We start from the raw sequence: 17,645 nt of genomic DNA, 5'->3' as shown, positions 1-17,645 counted from the left end.
ATTAGCAACTAATTTGTTCAAGGGAAGAGAGGTGTTGGGCTAATAAAACCAGTCATCCTGGTTAGTGTAGTTTGGATGTGTGTAGGAATCCCTATTATTCGTTAGTACTGTATCTGACAGCTAGCATAGCATAGCTATGTACTGATGTGCATAGCTAATGATTAGCATAGCTAATGATTAGCATAGCTAATGATGATGTGCCTTGGTTTGTTTTATTTTCAATTAAAGTAAATTTATGTAAAATAAATACATTACAAAATACGGCAAATTGTAACAAAAACAAATGTCAACAACATCGAATCCTTTCTGTTCATCAGTAAAACATAAATGCAAATTGAGATCGAGTAAATGCTAGAAACACCTCCATTACTGCCTTTGTATTGACAATAATCTGTTTATTAAAGGTGCTGTCTGCTGCCTCCTTGCATGGCAGTGCATGTGGTTTGCCCAGACACATTATCTCAGACTCTCACAAAAGACAACATATATCATTTTATGTGTTAAATGATGAATATGTTAAACAGTAGGAAAACTGTTTGCATAATGCAAAGCTAACATGTCCTAATATGTTATATTATATTATAGTTGTCGTTGTTGTTCAATTGCTGGATTCTTAACATTTTCATGGTGACTTCATGGTGTAACAGAACTGAGTCAACTTCTGGGAGACATATTTGTTGGGGTCTAGTTGGGAAAAAAAATCTATTTCGGAAAAGACCTACTTCCAGGATTCCAATTCTTGTGTCGTTCAGCTAATGGTGTGGTCGTATTGAGTTTCAATTTCCTTTAAAGCTTCTGACCTCATCATCCCTCTGCTATCCACCACAATTCTCTTCTCTCTTTTCCACTCCTTGGACTGCACTGGACTGCCTTTGTGTCTGCTTGTCATTCACCGGTGAATGCAATGAAAGCTGATTCACAGGATGCACAAAGCCAGAAGCTAGCTACACTCTCCTCCGCTCCCAGCTCTCTTTCCCAGGCACTATAGTCTTAGTGATGGACTGGAGGCATAGTGCTGTTCTAAATTAGACCCAACATAGCAGAAAATCATCAACACAAGAACACAACCGTGAGACTACAAAGAAAAAAGGACAGAAACTGACTGCATGAATGATTTCTGGTTAAAGAGTCCTTCTCTATGATAGATTTGCAGAAGAAAATGATACATATTTTCCCTGTAAAACAAAGCACTCAAATAAAACATCAAAATAAGGACAATGGCCATTTTAGAGATGAGATATTTTTCAACTGGGAGCTAGCTGCTTCTCTGTTGCACTGAACATCAGAGGGATTTGCCTTGTTCATAATGCCTCAAGAAAAGTACTGAACAAGGTCTCCATTTTCTACACTAGACACATTCCTAAGGCTACTTGAGTGTCCACTGACCAACATTAGAGGCAAAAAACTGATATCTCTCTATTTCAACTAGCAAAAAAAGAAAAAAGAAAATTGTCAGCCATGTTGGAAGGAGCAGCTTTATCTAATATCCCCCACCTTATTAATTTAGCTAGCTCATGTTTTTGCTGAGGGAACATTAGCATGCCTTGTACTAAGCCACAGAGCCACCGAAAAGACCAACAAAAGGTCAAAAGGAGAAGGACAACGAGTGCAAAAAACAAACGGAGCTGAGTCTCACCTCTTTTTACGTCCCTCCACTTTGTAGAAATTCCAACAAACCGTCTGGATCTCCTCTTTAACAAATCCTAAAGGGCCGCCATCTTGCTTCCTTCTGTTCTTCTATGAAACAGACTATCCTCCAACATCAATATTCATGGGGCCAGTCTCTGACGTCAACGTCGACTCTTATCATCAGGAGGAGAAGCCCGGTCGGTCGGTGGTGTGTCCCTGTTGGCCACTCCGAATGCCACACATATGTAACTGGCAGAGAAGCAGCCAGCCAGCACGCCGTGTGTGTGTGTGTGTGTGTGTGTGTGTGTGTGTGTGTGTGTGTGTGTGTGTGTGTGTGTGTGTGTGTGTGTGTGTGTGTGTGTGTGTGTGTGTGTGTGTGTTTGTGTTCGGTGTGTATGTGTGTGTGTCAGCGGTAGAGTCTTGCCTTGCCTTGCCTTGCTGGCAAAGCTGAAGTAATGAGAAAACCTCTCTCCTGGTGAGTCTCTCCACCACACAAAGGGCCTGGGCTTTCTTTCCCCCCTTTTTTTCCCTTCTTCTCCTTCAGCCGCACACAATAGTGCACACTATGACTACGGCTGGCCCCAAGCACCGGACTGGATCTGCACAGTGACAGGACATGGGTTCCGCTCCGTCGTCCAATCCCTTTAAACTGACTCTAAAAGCTCTCTGGGCTTATCTGTCTGTCTGAGAAACAGAGGATTGGAGAGTAGCAAGGAGGCACACTCCCCCTTCCTTTAGTCAGACAGGAAGAGTGTGTGTGTGTGTGTGTGTGTGTGTGTGTGTGTGTGTGTGTGTGTGTGTGTGTGTGTGTGTGTGTGTGTGTGTGTGTGTGTGTGTGTGTGTGTGTGTGTGTGTGTGTGTGTGTGTGTGTGTGTGTGTGACTCAAGGAAACTCATGCCGAGCTCTAGGGGGATTTTTCCCCCACCCCTCTCTCCGTCTTGACTTCCTGGTTCTTCTTTCGGTTTCGTCAGTTTCTCTCAAGCTGTCATAGGTCGCAGGAGTTCCCCCATTGCCTCCCCCATGGCTTATTTATGACTCCTTGGAGACTTGCTTCTTCCACTCAGTCTCTCAAGACAGTTAGCTTCGTCTTCAGAGTACGCGAGTCGAGCCCTGCCCTCATTTCCAATGGTTCTTCTGGGTTTTGTTTTGGCACGCCTTGGCTGTCAGGCAAGCTCATTTCTTGAGCAGGCGTAAGACAACACTAACTTTTGAAAGGATCCATACAGGCAGCAGCATCCTTTTCTTTATGTGTCTGCCAAGAGCCCCACCTCCTGTTGACATTGGCCACGTGGGCTAGTAGCGAGGGAGAGGGAGACGGCGGGAGAGGGAGACGGCGGGAGAGGGAGACGGCGGGAGAGGGAGACGGCGGGAGAGAGGAGACGGCGGGAGAGAGGGACGGACAGAGAGAGAGCGAGAGGGACGGAGAGACAGAGAGACAACGAGAGAGGGGAGAGAGAAAGAGGGAGAGGGTGTGTGAGAGCGGGAATGTTTAAAAATACAAATTCAGCACTGTGAGGTATTTGAGAAACGAGGACGGACCTAGCATGGCTGTCAGGACGTTTAATTAGCTGCTACTGTTTAACACACCACCCAGCCGAGGGAGTTGTTTTGAGTTTCCCTGCCACTTATGTAGTAGCTGCCACTGTTTCCATGGGCTACTACGCCTACCCTCTGTCAACATAATAACTGTGTTGGATTGTTGCCATCATGATATAACCCAGAAATTAGGAAGTCGGCAAACTTGCATCTTGCATTAATGGAAAATCGCAGTTCTAGGATTTCATTTAGAACTATTCACTAGGTTTGTGCTGAAATACTGTTGGTGAAGTGTGTGCAAATGGGCTTTGTATCTCTCTTTCGTCATTAGGCCTATTTGCTTCATTGTTTTGCAAGAAGAAGAGGCAATGGCACTACATAAGATCAAGACCAGCCTACTTAGTACATGACTAAGTGTATGTCTAAGTATGCTGATGACTAAACACTGTACACGTCAGTTACCACAGTAAGTGAAATCAATGCAACACTTAAAAAGAGCTGCAGTCAGTTTCAGAATGGGTGGCAGGAAATAAGCTGGTCCTAAAACTGGTAAGCTGGTTTCAAAAACTAAAACCATTGTATTTGGGACAAATCATTCACTAAACCCTAAACCTCAACTAAATAATGTTTAAATTGAGCAAGTTGAGGAGACTAAACTGCTTGGTGTAACCCTGGATTGTAAACTGTCATGGACAAAACATATTGGTGCAACGGTAGCTAAGATGGGGAGAGGTCTGTTCGTAATAAAGCGCTGCTCTGCTTTCTTGACATCACGATCAACAAGACAAGCCATACAGGCCCTAGTTTTGTCACACCTGGACTACTGTCCATTAATGTGGTCAAGTGCCACAAAGAGGAACATAGGCACATTACAATTGGCTCATAACAGAGCAGCATGGCCCTTAGATGTACACGGAGAGCCAGCATTGATAATATGCATGTCAATCAGTGGAGGCTCCTCAAAGGAGGAAGCGGAGGACCACCCTCAGTGATTTTTTTAAAATTTTTAAATAGTGAAACATTTTTTTTTAAAGTTATAATTTTTAGATAAAACCATACAATCACGTCACCAAATAATTGATTAAAACACACTGTTTTGCAATGAAGGTCTACAGTAGCCTCAACAGCACTCTGCAGGGTAGCACCAATGTGTAGCCGGAGGACAGTTAGTTTCTGGGTACATTGACATCAATACAAAACCTAGGACGCTCCTGGTTCTCACCCCCTTCCATAGACTTACAGAGTAATTATGACAACTTCCAGAGGACGTCATCCAACCTATCAGAGCTCTTGTAGCATGCACTGACATGGTGTCCACCCAATCAAAGGATCAGAGAATGAATATAGAACTGAAAGCATAAGCTACAGCTAGCTAGCACTGCAGTAGTGAAAAGTTAACTCAAAGAGAGAGAAACACAATAGTTGGAATAGTTTGGAACAAATGAATTTCTTTAAAAGATTAAGGAGGAGCGAGAGAGAGCTATATTTAGTTGTATTTTTTTTCACCTACTGTACACTTAATTAGTTAGTGAATGCAGCTAGCTAGTTTAGCCGACTCAAACATCCGGATTAAACAGAGAGGGATGCTATGTTAGTTAGTTAGCTAGCTGGCTATGGCTATCCAACGCTGGAACTCAAGGTAAGCCTTTGGTTTTATTAATTTATTGCCACTGCGGCCTGTCGGTTTAACTGCTTGCTGCTGACTGTACACTGTACTGCATGATTGTAGTGGGTTTACTAATGCGTTAGTTCTAGTAGCCATGTTGACTATGACGTTAATATGGTGACACCGATGTAGGCTGTGTGTGTAGGCTGTGTGTAGCAGTTAGTGGTTATGATATGAAGGTTTTGCTTGTAAAGTTTTTTGTTATTGCCAGGTCACAGGGCTGATGTGTTCTGCACTGAAGTCCATAAGCGAAGGGAAAAGGTGAGAGGAGGAGAGTGCGTAGATGCGAGAAAGAATTATACAACGATCAAAGGGATCATGCTGTTTGTATGTGGCTGCTATGAAAGTAAACTGTGTTTGCGTGTGATCAGGGGTTTATTCATTCCACCGATTCTGTTGAAGGAGTTTCTTAAACGGAACGAAATAGAAATGTTCAATTATTCCTTTGCAACAGTTAGACTAATGATTACACCCTAAAACAGCTAGATTCAGGCAAGAGTGTGCAAGGCGGTATTGAATGTGTCAATGTCTGTCACCTTGATTACTCACATTTCTCTTGAGCTGTGCACATACGTTGTAAACTTTCATTCATAGGCTAGCTTGGAGCAACCTCATGATGGGTATAGGGAACATTAGAGTATCATGTAGTAGCCTAAACCTATCGATGTTACATTGATCTTGGTGAATGAAATATGAATGACAGTAATCCAATATGCTGTAATAGAAATAAAGCCATTCTCATTAAAAAAACGTCCTCCCTCATCTTAAATGGCACCGACCACCACTGAAGTCAATCTCTCCTGGCTCAGTGAAGGAGAGATTGACAGCATCACTGCTTGCCTTTGTGAGAGGTATTGATTGACATGTTAAAAAACCAAAGCTGTCTATTTAAATGACTAGCACACTGCTCAGACACCCATACATACCCATGCCACCAGGGGTCTCTTCGCAGTCCACAAATCCAGAACAGACTCTGGGTACCGCACAGTACTAGACAGAGCCGTGACTACATGGAACTCTCTTCCACATCAAGTAACTCAGTCAAACAGTAAAATCAGATAAAAAAAACCAGATAAACTTACACCTTACGGAAGAGCGGACTGTGAAGAGACACATAATTCGCAAACACATGCTAACACGCACTCTACACACACATACATTTGAATATTGTTATTTAGCTTTATTATTGATTTTGTATTGTAGATTTGTTATGGTAGAGTAGTATGTAATAATGTCTTGTGTTATGTATTGTTTTATTGTATGTAATTGTTATTGGACCGCAGGAAGAGTAGCTGGTGCCTTGGCAGCAGCTAATGGGGATCCTTAATAAATACAAATACAAAAATGCAAAGTACAATAGAAAACCGAATTGGAAATAAATTTGGCGCCTGGATTACATTTCTCCGGAATAGTACACCATGGAAAAAATACTAGAAATCCACACAATTGAATTCCCATATGAGTGCCTTGAAGTCATTCCAAATACCTTCCAGGGGCCACTCTTTAGCCAACCACATGTTAGAGAGCCATCGGTCCTTCCCTCTATAGCGCTCTGTTTAATTCTCCCTTCTTTGTCCCTGTGCTGATTTTAACAGGTGGTTATTGTCTGAAAATAATCTGCCTTTGGCTCCAATCCAGGTTTATTAAAGAGAGAGACTCCACCCCTTCTTCCATCGGCCCTGACTGCTTGCCTGCCTCTCTGCCTTGTAGTCTCTAGCTGGCATTTGTTGACTCAATAGTTTCAGGGCTCGGAGCAGGAAAGGAGATTTGTTTTTACACAGCGTGGGGGAGGGGCATGGGGCAGGGGCAAGGGTCGGGGGGGATGGGGGGGGGGTCAGCATAGCTGCGGCTCAGATATGTTAGGGCTAGGAGTGAGACTGGGACTGGTGCTTTGCTTGCAGCCTGAGCTGCCTTGCTGAAGGAGGATTCCACATACCTCAACTGGTTCAGTGTGGAGGTGGTGCTGGAATGTGTATCTAGACAACCTACTTGTCCTCTAGTGTTGTCATGATAGGATCCAGTTGCTTCACATGATTTCAATTAAGAGTAGACCTGTCCACTCTGCACCTTTCCGCTTTTCTTCCCAGAGAGAGCAACTGTTGATCAAATATTGATGACATTGTAATAAAATCAATTCTAAGTAGTTATTCCTTTTAATCTTACCAGGAATCCAGCATTGACGTGTGCTTTAATTTGGTAGTGAGTGAATATTGAATAGATGGCGTATATTGAGTAGTGTGATGGATTCTGCAGTGGGAGGGGGAGAAGGAGAGGGAATGTTTTGTGCCTGTCTTTGTAGCTTGTCTTTCTTTTCAGAGACTGAGGTCATCTTACTGAGACAATCCTATTATCCCGCGTCAAGCATTAAATACCTTTGATACTGTTCTCCTTGGTCACCGACTTCCATATTTATGTAGGCTGTTGTATTTTTTTTAAGGATTTTGGGCTAAATCCTTGATGTTTTTTCAAACCTGCCTAATAGATGGGTAGGTTGACAACGTAACAGAAATGATGCGCGCGCATCGTAGAGGCAAAAGGCTGTGTGGTGTTATCATTCTGAACGGTCAGATAGCTAGCAACAATGACAACAATGTGGGGAATTGTGGTGGCTTGTTTCAGCTGGTTGTATCTTCTTCTTGATACCATGTCTTGTTCTGTGGTGTTCTGACTTACATTTGTGTATACAGTGCAATTGGAAAGTATTCAGATATTTTTTTCCACAAAAATAAAAAACAGAAATACCTTATTTACGTAAGTATTCAGACCCTTTGCTATGAGACTCAAAATTGAGCTCAGGTGCATCCTGTTTCCATTGGTCATCCTTGAGATGTTTCGACAACTTGATTGGAGGAAACCTGGCACCATCCCTACGGTGAAGCATGGTGGTGGCAGGATCAAGAGAAATATGAACGGAGCAAAGTACAGAGAGATCCTTGATGAAAACCTGGTCCAGAGTGCTCAGGACCTCAGACTGGGGCGAAGGTTCACCTTCCAACAGGACAATGACCCTAAGCACATAGACAAGACAACGCAGGAGTGGCTTTGGGACAAGTCTCTAAATGTCCTTGAGTGGCCAAGCCAGAGCCCGGACTTGAGCCAGATCAAACATCTCTGGAAAGACCTGAAAATAGCTGTGCAGCAACTCTCCCCATCCAACCTGACAGAGCTTGAGAGGATCTGCAGAGAAGAATGGGAGAAACTCCCCAAATACAGGAGTGCCAAGCTTGTAGCACCATACGCAAGAAGACTCGAGGCTGTAATCGCTGCCAAATGTGCTTCAACAAAGTACTGAGTAAAGGGTCTGAATACTTATGTAAATGTGATATTACAATTTTTTTATTTCTAAAAACCCATTTTTGCTTTGTCATTATGGGGTATTGTGTGTAGATTGATGAGATTATAATATTTTTTTAATCCATTTTAGAATAAGGATGTAACATAACAAAATGTGGAAAAAGTCAAGGGGTCTGAATACTTTCCGAATGCACTGTGTATACATGGTCTATATATGGTGTATATATGGTGTAGTATGTGGACACCCATTCAAATGAGTGAATTTGGTTATTTCAGCCACACCTGCTGCTGACAGGTGTATAGAATCGAGCACACAGCCCCACGATCCCCATAGACAGACATTGGCAGTAGAATGTCCATACTGAAGAGCTCAGTCACTTTCAACGTGGCACTGTCATATGATGCCACCTTTCCAACATGTCAGTTCGTCAAATTTCTGCCCTGTTGGAGCTGTCCCGGTCAACTGTAAGTGAAGTGGAAACGTCCAGGAGCAACGGCTCAGCCGCAAACTGGTAGGCCACGCAAGCTCACCGAACGGGACCGCCGAGTGCTGAAGCACGTAACGAGTAAAAATCATCTGTCTTCGGTTGCAACACTCACTACCAAATTCCAAACTGCCTCTGGAAGCAAAGTCAACACAATAACTGTTCGTGGGGAACTTCATGAAATGGTTCCTGCCGCCATTGGACTGGAGCAGTGGAAACGCATTCTCTGGAGTGATGAATCACGCTTCACTGTCTGACAGTCAGACGGACTAATCTGGGTTTGGCAGTTGCCAGGAGACGGCAACCTGTCCTAATGCATTGTGCCAACTGTAAAGCTGGGTGGAGGAGGTATAATGGTCTAGGGCTTAGTTCCAGTGAAGGGAAATATTAATGCTACAAAGTACAATGACATTCTAGATGATTCTGTGCATCCAACTTTGTGGCAAAAGGTTAGGGAAGGCCCTTCCTGTTTCAGCATGACAATGCCTAAGGCACTGCATCTCAGTGCAAGAGGCGTCACTACAGTCTCTGGTTTGAATCCAGGCTGTATCACATCCGGCCGTGATCGGGAGTCACATAGGGCGGTGCACAATTGGCCCAGCATCTTCCGGGTTTGGCCGGGGTAGGCCGTCATTGTAAATAAAAATAATTCTTAACTGACTTGCCTAGTTAAATAAAGGTTCAATAAAAAATAAATAATATGTCCCTGTGCACAAAGCGAGGTCCATACAGAAATGGTTTGTCAAGATCGGTGTGGAAGAACTTAACTGACATGCACAGAGCCCTGACCTCAACTCCTTCGAACACCTTTGGGATGAATTGGAATGCCGAATGCGAGCAAGGCCTAATTGCCCAACATCAGTGACCAACCTCACTAATGCTCTTACGGTTGAATAGAAGCAAATCCCAGCAGCAATGTTCCAACATCGAGTGGAAAGCCTTCCCAGAAGAGTGGAGGCTGTGGCCATAAATGCCCATATTAATGCCCATGATTTTGGAATGAGATGTTCGACGAGCAGGTGTCCACATACTTTTTGTCATGTAGTGTATGTCCTATGCTAATATGGCAAATATTCACTAGCTAACGAACCAACAACTGTAACTGAAGGTATCAACTCTCCATTTGGGCTGATCTGTGCCCTGCTAGCACCTCCCCTGGTCAGAGGGGAATGTGGCAATCTCGCTGAGTTTATAAAGTGAAAAATCAGAGTTGCAGCATTATTCTGTCACCGTGGAATTTCCCCATACACACGCACAACAGACAGGGAATAAACATGGGAAGGATTTGGTTCTGTAATACAGGAGATGAACAGTCATTAATAGGCTGTACACAATTAGCATAGCATGAGCAAGAATCCAATGCAATAGCAATGCAAGAGCAATGATACCATTTGTAAGGACTGTAGAAATATAGATGCCTGTATTAAGACTGTATAGATCAAGGCTAGATAAGATAACAATTATCAGTAACTGCTACCAACAGTAAATTGTAAACGCACACAAGCACAAGTTGCAATAACAATATTAATTCACTTATGCACGCACTCCATCAGACAAGTCCACTCAGAGGAGAAGTGAGGAGACAGTGGCCTGCACAGTCAGAGGGGCTGTCCTGCCCCCTAACAACATGACTAGCAACGAATCAGGGGCAGGTCACACAGGTCAGAGAAAGTTTGAGTGGCCAGTTCATGGTACTCCGTTCGACCCCCTCAAATTCTGGACCTCAAAACCAGTTTCACTGCTTTTTTGTTGTTAATTCTTCCCCTCTAATCAGGATGTGATTTAGACCTGGGACACCAGGTGGGTGTAATTAATGATCAGGTAGGACAGACTCTGGCAGGCTCCGGACCTCGTAGGGTAAGATTTGATTACACCTGCCTTAGACTCAGGTTGTGTGGAATGGGGAGTGGAAAATGTTTTTGAGAGACAAGTGCTCATTGTGCAAATGTATTTATACTGAACAAAAATATAAATGCAACATGAAACAATTTCAAAGATTTTACTGAGTTACAGTTAGTTACAGTTCATATAAGGAAATCAGTCAAATGAAATAAATTCACTATGCCCTAATCTATGGATTTCACATGACTGGGAATATAGATCTCTATCTGTTGGCCACAGATACCTTTTAAAAAAAGGTAGGGGTGTTGATCAGAAAACCAGTCAGTATGTGGTGCGACCACCATTTGCCTCATGCAGAGTGACACATCTCCTTCGCATAGAGTTGATCAGGCTGTTGATTGTGGCCTGTGGAATGTTGTCCCACTCCTCTTAAATGGCTGTGCGAAGTTGCTGGATATTAGTGGGAACTGGAACACGCTGCCATATATGTCGATCCAGAGCATCCCAAACATGCTAAATGGGTGACATGTCTGGTGAGTGTGCAGGCCATGGAAGAACTGGGACATTTTCAGCTTCCAGGAATTGTGTACAGATTCTTGCGACATGGGGCCGTGCATTATCATGCTGAAAACATGAGGTGATGGCGTTGGATGAATGGCACGTCAATGTGCCTCAGGGTCTCGTCACAGTATCGCTTTGTGTTCAAATTGCCATCGCTAACATGCAATATTGTTCGTTGTCCATAGATTATGCCTGCTCATACCATAACCCCACCACTGCCATAGGGCACTCTGTTCACAACATTGACATCAGCAAAACAACGCCATACACGTGGTCAGCGGTTGTGAGGCCGGTTAGACGTACTGACCTAATTCTCTAAAACGACTTTGGAGGCTTATGGTAGAGGCATGAACATTCAATTCCTTGGCAACAGCTCTGGTGGACATTCCTGCAGTCAGCATGCCAATTGCACGCTCCCTCAAAACTTGAGACATCTGTGGCATTGTGTTGTGGGACAAAACTGCACATTCTAGAGTGGCCTTTAATTGTCCCCAGAACAAGGTGCACCTGTGTAATGATCATGCTGTTGATATGCTTCTTGATATGCCACACCTGTCAGGTGGTTGGATTATCTTGGCAAAGGATAAATGCTCACTAACAGGGATGTAAACAAATTTGTGGACAACATTTGAGAGAAATAAGCTTTTTGTGCATGTGGAACATTTCTGGGATCTTTTATTTCAGCTCATGAAACATGGAACCAACACTTTACATGTTGTGTTTATATTTTTGTTAAGTGTATGTTTTCAAGAAACATTTGGAGAGGAAATTTATTAAACCAAAGCTGTCTGTTTTTCCCCAAAGTTGCGCACGCCTTGCATCGGTTTGCTGTAATAAAAAACACCCGTCTATATAGCCTATAATCTATGTAGGCCTACTGTTTGAGGCTTGTTGTGAGTTGTCATCGCTGAGGCCAGAAAGAGCCAGCTGCATGTTGTGCTCATTCCCTCAACTACTACAGTAAACATTAGAATACCGTACTGCTACAGTAAATGCATCGTAAACATCAGATTACCCTACTGCCAATCCCCTTTACCTCCCTCTTTCCTCCTTTTTGGAAGTGGGGAAACCTCTCACCTCATCACCTCATCCGTAAACAGTGAGGAGTGAAGTGAATGACCCCGTGCCGCCGGGGGGCAATCAGGATATGGACACACTTGTCAATTTGAGAGAATTCACACCTCAACTTGACTGTGTGGGTATTAGGGGGAGATGGGCGAGTGGGATTAGAACTAACATTTTTCTAAAGTGGAAATGGTGGAGGGGATAGAACAGGTTGGACGTGGTGGAGGGGTGAAGGGGTCAGCACTCAGAGCTCAGTGGTCCTGCTGATTTTTATACCACCGCTTAGCAAAACAAAGGTGCGCACATGCACACACACACACACACACACACACACACACACACACACACACACACACACACACACACACACACACACACACACACACACATACAGGCCCTCTACAGAGGGGGCTGGATACTGGGGTTAAAGGGAGTTAGAGACCTGCGTCACAATGATGTCATTATTATTATGTTGATTATTTGATTGTTGTGAGTAAAGAAAAGCTAAGGTTTGTTAAATACTCACACTTAACAAAACCTCATTCGTTGATGTTGGTTAGTATGAAGTTATTCTCACAGTCTACCTCTTTGTTGTGTGTGGATCATGTGAATTGAACCATGTTTGTAAATAGCTGGAATCGGCCTGTACCACAATGACTTAAATACGTCCTCCGGTGATTTTTGAAATTTTTCTGTTGAAAAGCAATATCTCAAGTATAAATACATTAAAGGGCACACACTTAAGGGTAAGACAACTGTAAACTCCAAGGAGGCCATTACAAGGAGTTGATCTGTGAGGGACAATTCCTTGAGCCAGCGAGACTGGGGGTTAGGGTGTCTCTAGAGGTGCTACTTGGCCTCAGAGGTGCTGTCATTGCCTCCGAAGCTGACAGCTCTCAGAGGCCATCAGTGGAAGTTCACACAGTCACCTGGAGTGTTTACACACACACACACACACACACACACACACACACACACACACACACACACACACACACACACACACACACACACACACAACGTCAGGCTCCCCCTGAGCCAATACACAACTGACCGATTGCTGCATCCCCTCTAACAACATATCACCTACTGTCCCCCCTCCTCCCTCCCTCCCTCCCTCCCTCCCTCCCCTCCCTCCAGTTATCTTAAAAGACCAGGGAGAGTCGTTAGTGTGTATCTCGCATGGCCTAATTGCTTAATTCACAGTAAGGGGTGTAAGGAGCTTGGGTGGGGGGTTAGGTTAAGATTAAACTAGGAGGAGGAATTGGGGAGGGACTTCAGATAGCCTAAGGAACTGCAGTTCAGGATTATCTAGCATTCTGAGCACTGTAGAGTTTTAATTGTAATTTTTTTTTATTGAACTTTTATTGAACTAGGCAAGTCAGTTAAGAACAAATTCTTATTTACCATGACGGCCTACCCAGAGCTGAATCTTACTGAGCTATTTTGGAGCTATATTTCTGATCTTTCCCTAGCACTGTTGATCAAATGAACCTGGGCCACTTTTCCATTTTGACTATGTTTTTCATCAAGAAATCGGCTAGTGGCCATTCTCGTTTTGTTGTTGTTTTTCCACCTTTTGTCCTCGTCTATCTACACCAGCTGCTGTCTGCGGTGTGTGTCATCTAATAATTGACAGAGTTCCCTATTCGGCACAGCAGGGTTGGGATGAGGCCGATCAGGAATGAGCACTGTTCCTGTGGCAACCTGCTGCTTCCAAGTAGGGTTTTAGAGCCTGTTCCCGCATTGATGCCTCCATACAAAAACATCCTGTGGCGTTCTGCATTAGCATCGAACTGCCCCCGTGATATGCAACTTTTCAGGGAAGTTAGAAACCAATATAAACAGGCAGTTAGAAAAGCCAATGCTAGCTTTTTCAAGCAGAAATTTGCTTCCTGCAACACAAACTCAAAAAAGTTCTGGGACACTGTAAAGTCCTTGGAGAATAAGAGCACCTCCTCCCAGCTGCCCACTGCACTGAGGATAGGAAACTCTGTCACCACCGATAAATCCACTATAATTGAGAATTTCAATAAGCATTTTTCTGCGGCTGGCCATGCTTTCCACCTGGCTACCCCTACTCAGATCAACAGCACTGCACCCCCCACAGCAACTTGCCCAAGCCTTCCCCATTTCTCCTTCTCCCAAATCCAGTCAGCTGATGTTCTGAAAGAGCTGCAAAATCTGGACCCCTACAAATCAGCCGGGCTAGACAATCTGGACCCTTTCTTTCTAAAATAATCTGCAGAAATTGTTGCAACCCCTATTACTAGCCTGTTCAACCTCTCTTTCGTGTCGTCTGAGATTCCCAAAGATTGGAAAGCAGCTGCAGTCATCCCCCTCTTCAAAGGGGGGACACTCTTGACCCAAACTGCTACAGACCTATATCTATCCTACCCTGCATTTCTAAAGTCTTCGAAAGCCAAGTCAACAAACAGATTACCGACCATTTCGAATCCCACCGCACCTTATCCTCTGTGCAATCTGGTTTCAGAGCTGGTCATGGGTGCACCTCAGCCACGCTCAAGGTCCTAAACGATATCTTAACCGCCATCGATAAGAAACAATACTGTGCTGCCATATTCATTGACCTGGCCAAGGCTTTCGAGTCTGTCAATCACCACATCCTCATCCGCAGACTCAATAGCCTTGGTTTCTCAAATGATTGCCTTGCCTGGTTCACCAACTACTTCTCCGATAGAGTTCAGTGTGTCAAATCGGAGGGCCTGTTGTCCGAGCCTCTGGCAGTCTCTATGGGGGTGCCACGGGGTTCAATTCTTGAGCTGACTCTTTTCTCTGTATACATCAATGATGTCGCTCTTGCTGCTGGTGAGTCTCTGATCCACCTCTACGCAGACGACACCATTCTGTATACTTCTGGCCCTTCTTTGGACACTGTGTTAACTACCCTCCAGACGAGCTTCAATGCCATACAACTCTCCTTCCGTGGCCTCCAACTGCTCTTAAATACAAGTAAAACTAAATGCATGCTCTTCAACCGATCATTGCCTGCACCTGCCCGCCCGTCCAGCATCACTACTCTGGACGGTTCTGACTTAGAATATGTGGACAACTACAAATACCTAGGTGTCTGGTTAGACTGTAAACTCTCCTTCCAGACTCACTTCAAACATCTCCAATCCAAAGTTAAATTTAGAAGTGGCTTCCTATTTCGCAACAAAGCATCTTTCACTCATGCTGCCAAACATACCCTCGTAAAACTGACCATCCTACCGATCCTCGACTTCGGCGATGTCATTTACAAAATAGCCTCCAATACCCTACTCAATAAATTGGATGCAGTCTATCACAGTGCCATCCGTTTTGTCACCAAAGCTCCATATACTACCCACCACTGCGACCTGTACGCTCTCGTTGGCTGGCCCTCGCTTCATACTCATCGCCAAACCCACTGGCTCCAGGTCATCTACAAGACCCTGATAGGTAAAGTTCCCCCTTATCTCAGCTTGCTGGTCACCATAGCTGCACCCACCTGTAGCACGCGCTCCAGCAGGTATATCTCTCTGGTCACCCCCAAAGCCAATTCCTCCTTCGGCCGCTTCTCCTTCCAGTTCTCTGCTGCCAATGATTGGAACGAACTACAAAAATCTCTAAAACTGGAAACACTTATTTCCCTCACTTGCTTTAAGCACCAGCTGTCAGAGCAGCTCACAGATTACTGTACCTGTACATAGCCCATCTATAATTTAGCCCAAACAAATTCCTCTTCCCCTACTGTATTTATTTATTTTGCTCCTTTGCACCCCATTATTTCTACTTTGCACTTTCTTCCACTGCAAATCTACCATTCCAGTGTTAACTTGCTATATTGTATTTACTTCGCCACCATGGCCTTTTTTTGCCTTTATCTCCCTTATCTCCCTTCATTTGCTCACATTGTATATAGACTTATTTTTCTACTGTATTATTGACTGTATATTTGTTTTACTTCATGTGTAACTCTGTGTTGTTGTATGTGTCGAACTGCTTTGCTTTATCTTGGCCAGGTCGCAATTGTAAATGAGAACTTGTTCTCAACTTGCCTACCTGGTTAAATAAAGGTGAAATAAAAATAAATAAATAAATAAATACATCCCACTCAAACCCTTCACAAAAGCCCCAAGCCAAATTATCCAGAAGCAGGCTGTTTTTCAGGGTTAAGGAGCACCACATTCAGGCAGCGGTTGAGCAAGCCCCCTATGGTCTCGTGTAGCTCAGTTGGTAGAGAATGGCGCCAGGGTTATGGGTTCGATTCCCACGGGGAATTAGTATGAAAAAAATATGTAAATCTATGCACTCACTACTGTAAGTCACTCTGGATAAGAGCATCTGGTAAATGACTAAAATGTCATATGTAACTGGCTGTAGATTACTGAAGTTAGTGGTTCTCATACCTGGGTCTTGGAGGGAGGGTTGGTTGTAGGCTGGTTGCCTGGCTGTGTGGACCTCTTCTGGGATTCCTTGCAGATGGGCATGGGGGGATCCATTCCTTAGCTTCTAGCCCCGATCCCATCCAAATGCACCTGCAAGCTGGGTAGAGTGAGAGGGGTTTAGTCAGTCAATACTGGGTATAAGTGGGTCCCTAGTGGGCACCTGCAGTCAGTTAGCTCATTAGTCCAGCCGCACTGTTTCTACTCCTAATATGGCTGAAATTACAGTGTGAGGGGCACTTCCTGGTCCCACTGTCCAGATGCCACACTACTGGTATGCTGATTATAATTGAATGTTATTTGTCTTTGTTTGGCCAGTCACTGTATTAGTTAATCAACGCACATTCCACTTTTGTTGGTCAACTCTAGTCTAGATTATCAGAGAAGCTAGCTAGGTATACATGTAGCCAATCAATTTAAGCTTGGACAGTTCTGCCCTGAAGAGAAACCTGATGCTGTCTTTCTTTTTTCAGAATACTGCAGATAATTCCCAGAATGCTCTTCAGGATAGCTTGTTACCATGGGAATTTCCAAGGGTCCCAGGAGTTAATGAGGACCATATGTTGACATGTCATGTCAAACAGCACTATGGGAACGGTATCCATGCCAATCACAGGGGACAAGATGGTCATGTGAAATGGAGGGATGGACGCCCCCTACTGGCTGAACAAGATAATGAACGCCTTCAGTCCATCAAAGTAAAATGCCTGAGCTGTGGTTTATAATCTACGAAATGGTGAAACAATGGTGAAACCGTTTAGATTCCCAGGCTGTGGTTTCTGCATGGTTTCCTAGTGTAATATTCATTATATCAAGCAATCCACTATCCAAGATGTTCCTTCCCACTATGCATGTCAACACAGTGGGCTTGTGATTCTATTAAACAGTCATATTCACCAATAATTTCAACTCAGACCTGCTGTTTCCAGATGACCATAAATAACAATAACAATGACCTGACAAACGTTTGTGTGTTCGAGGTCGATTGAGGTAATAGAGTTATGTTTTTGTTTTTGAGAGATTTTCCTGGAAAAACTGTTTCTTTTGAAACAGTTAATTCCAAAAAGCTATATATATATATATATATATATATATATATAGTTATGCATCCAATTTCACACAGGAAATGTAAAAATG

General features: G+C 43.8%; 1 protein-coding gene and 1 long non-coding RNA gene across 2 annotated transcripts in view; one reads left to right on the top strand and one right to left on the bottom strand.

Moving 5' to 3' along the window:
- The window catches only part of LOC106602283 (methylcytosine dioxygenase TET2), a 55,577-nt gene extending 53,280 nt beyond the window's left edge, over window positions 1-2,297 (bottom strand). Inside the window, exon 1 of the mRNA XM_045716459.1 lies at window positions 1,637-2,297. The gene's annotated coding sequence lies outside the window, so the exon portion shown is untranslated. The remainder of the gene's footprint in view (window positions 1-1,636) is intronic.
- Window positions 2,298-3,026: 729 nt separating this feature from the next.
- LOC106610350 (uncharacterized) lies at window positions 3,027-17,411 on the top strand. The gene is made up of 2 exons (XR_006769546.1): window positions 3,027-3,098; window positions 16,982-17,411. It is a non-coding gene; the product is annotated as an uncharacterized lncRNA (long non-coding RNA).
- Window positions 17,412-17,645: the final 234 nt, after the last annotated feature.

The sequence above is a fragment of the Salmo salar genome, chromosome ssa04 (genome assembly GCF_905237065.1).
Source record: "Salmo salar chromosome ssa04, Ssal_v3.1, whole genome shotgun sequence".
In the NCBI taxonomy this organism is placed as follows: Eukaryota; Metazoa; Chordata; class Actinopteri; order Salmoniformes; family Salmonidae; genus Salmo; species Salmo salar.
Note: the sequence above shows the minus strand (reverse complement) of the source record. Positions and strands in the feature narration are given on the sequence as shown.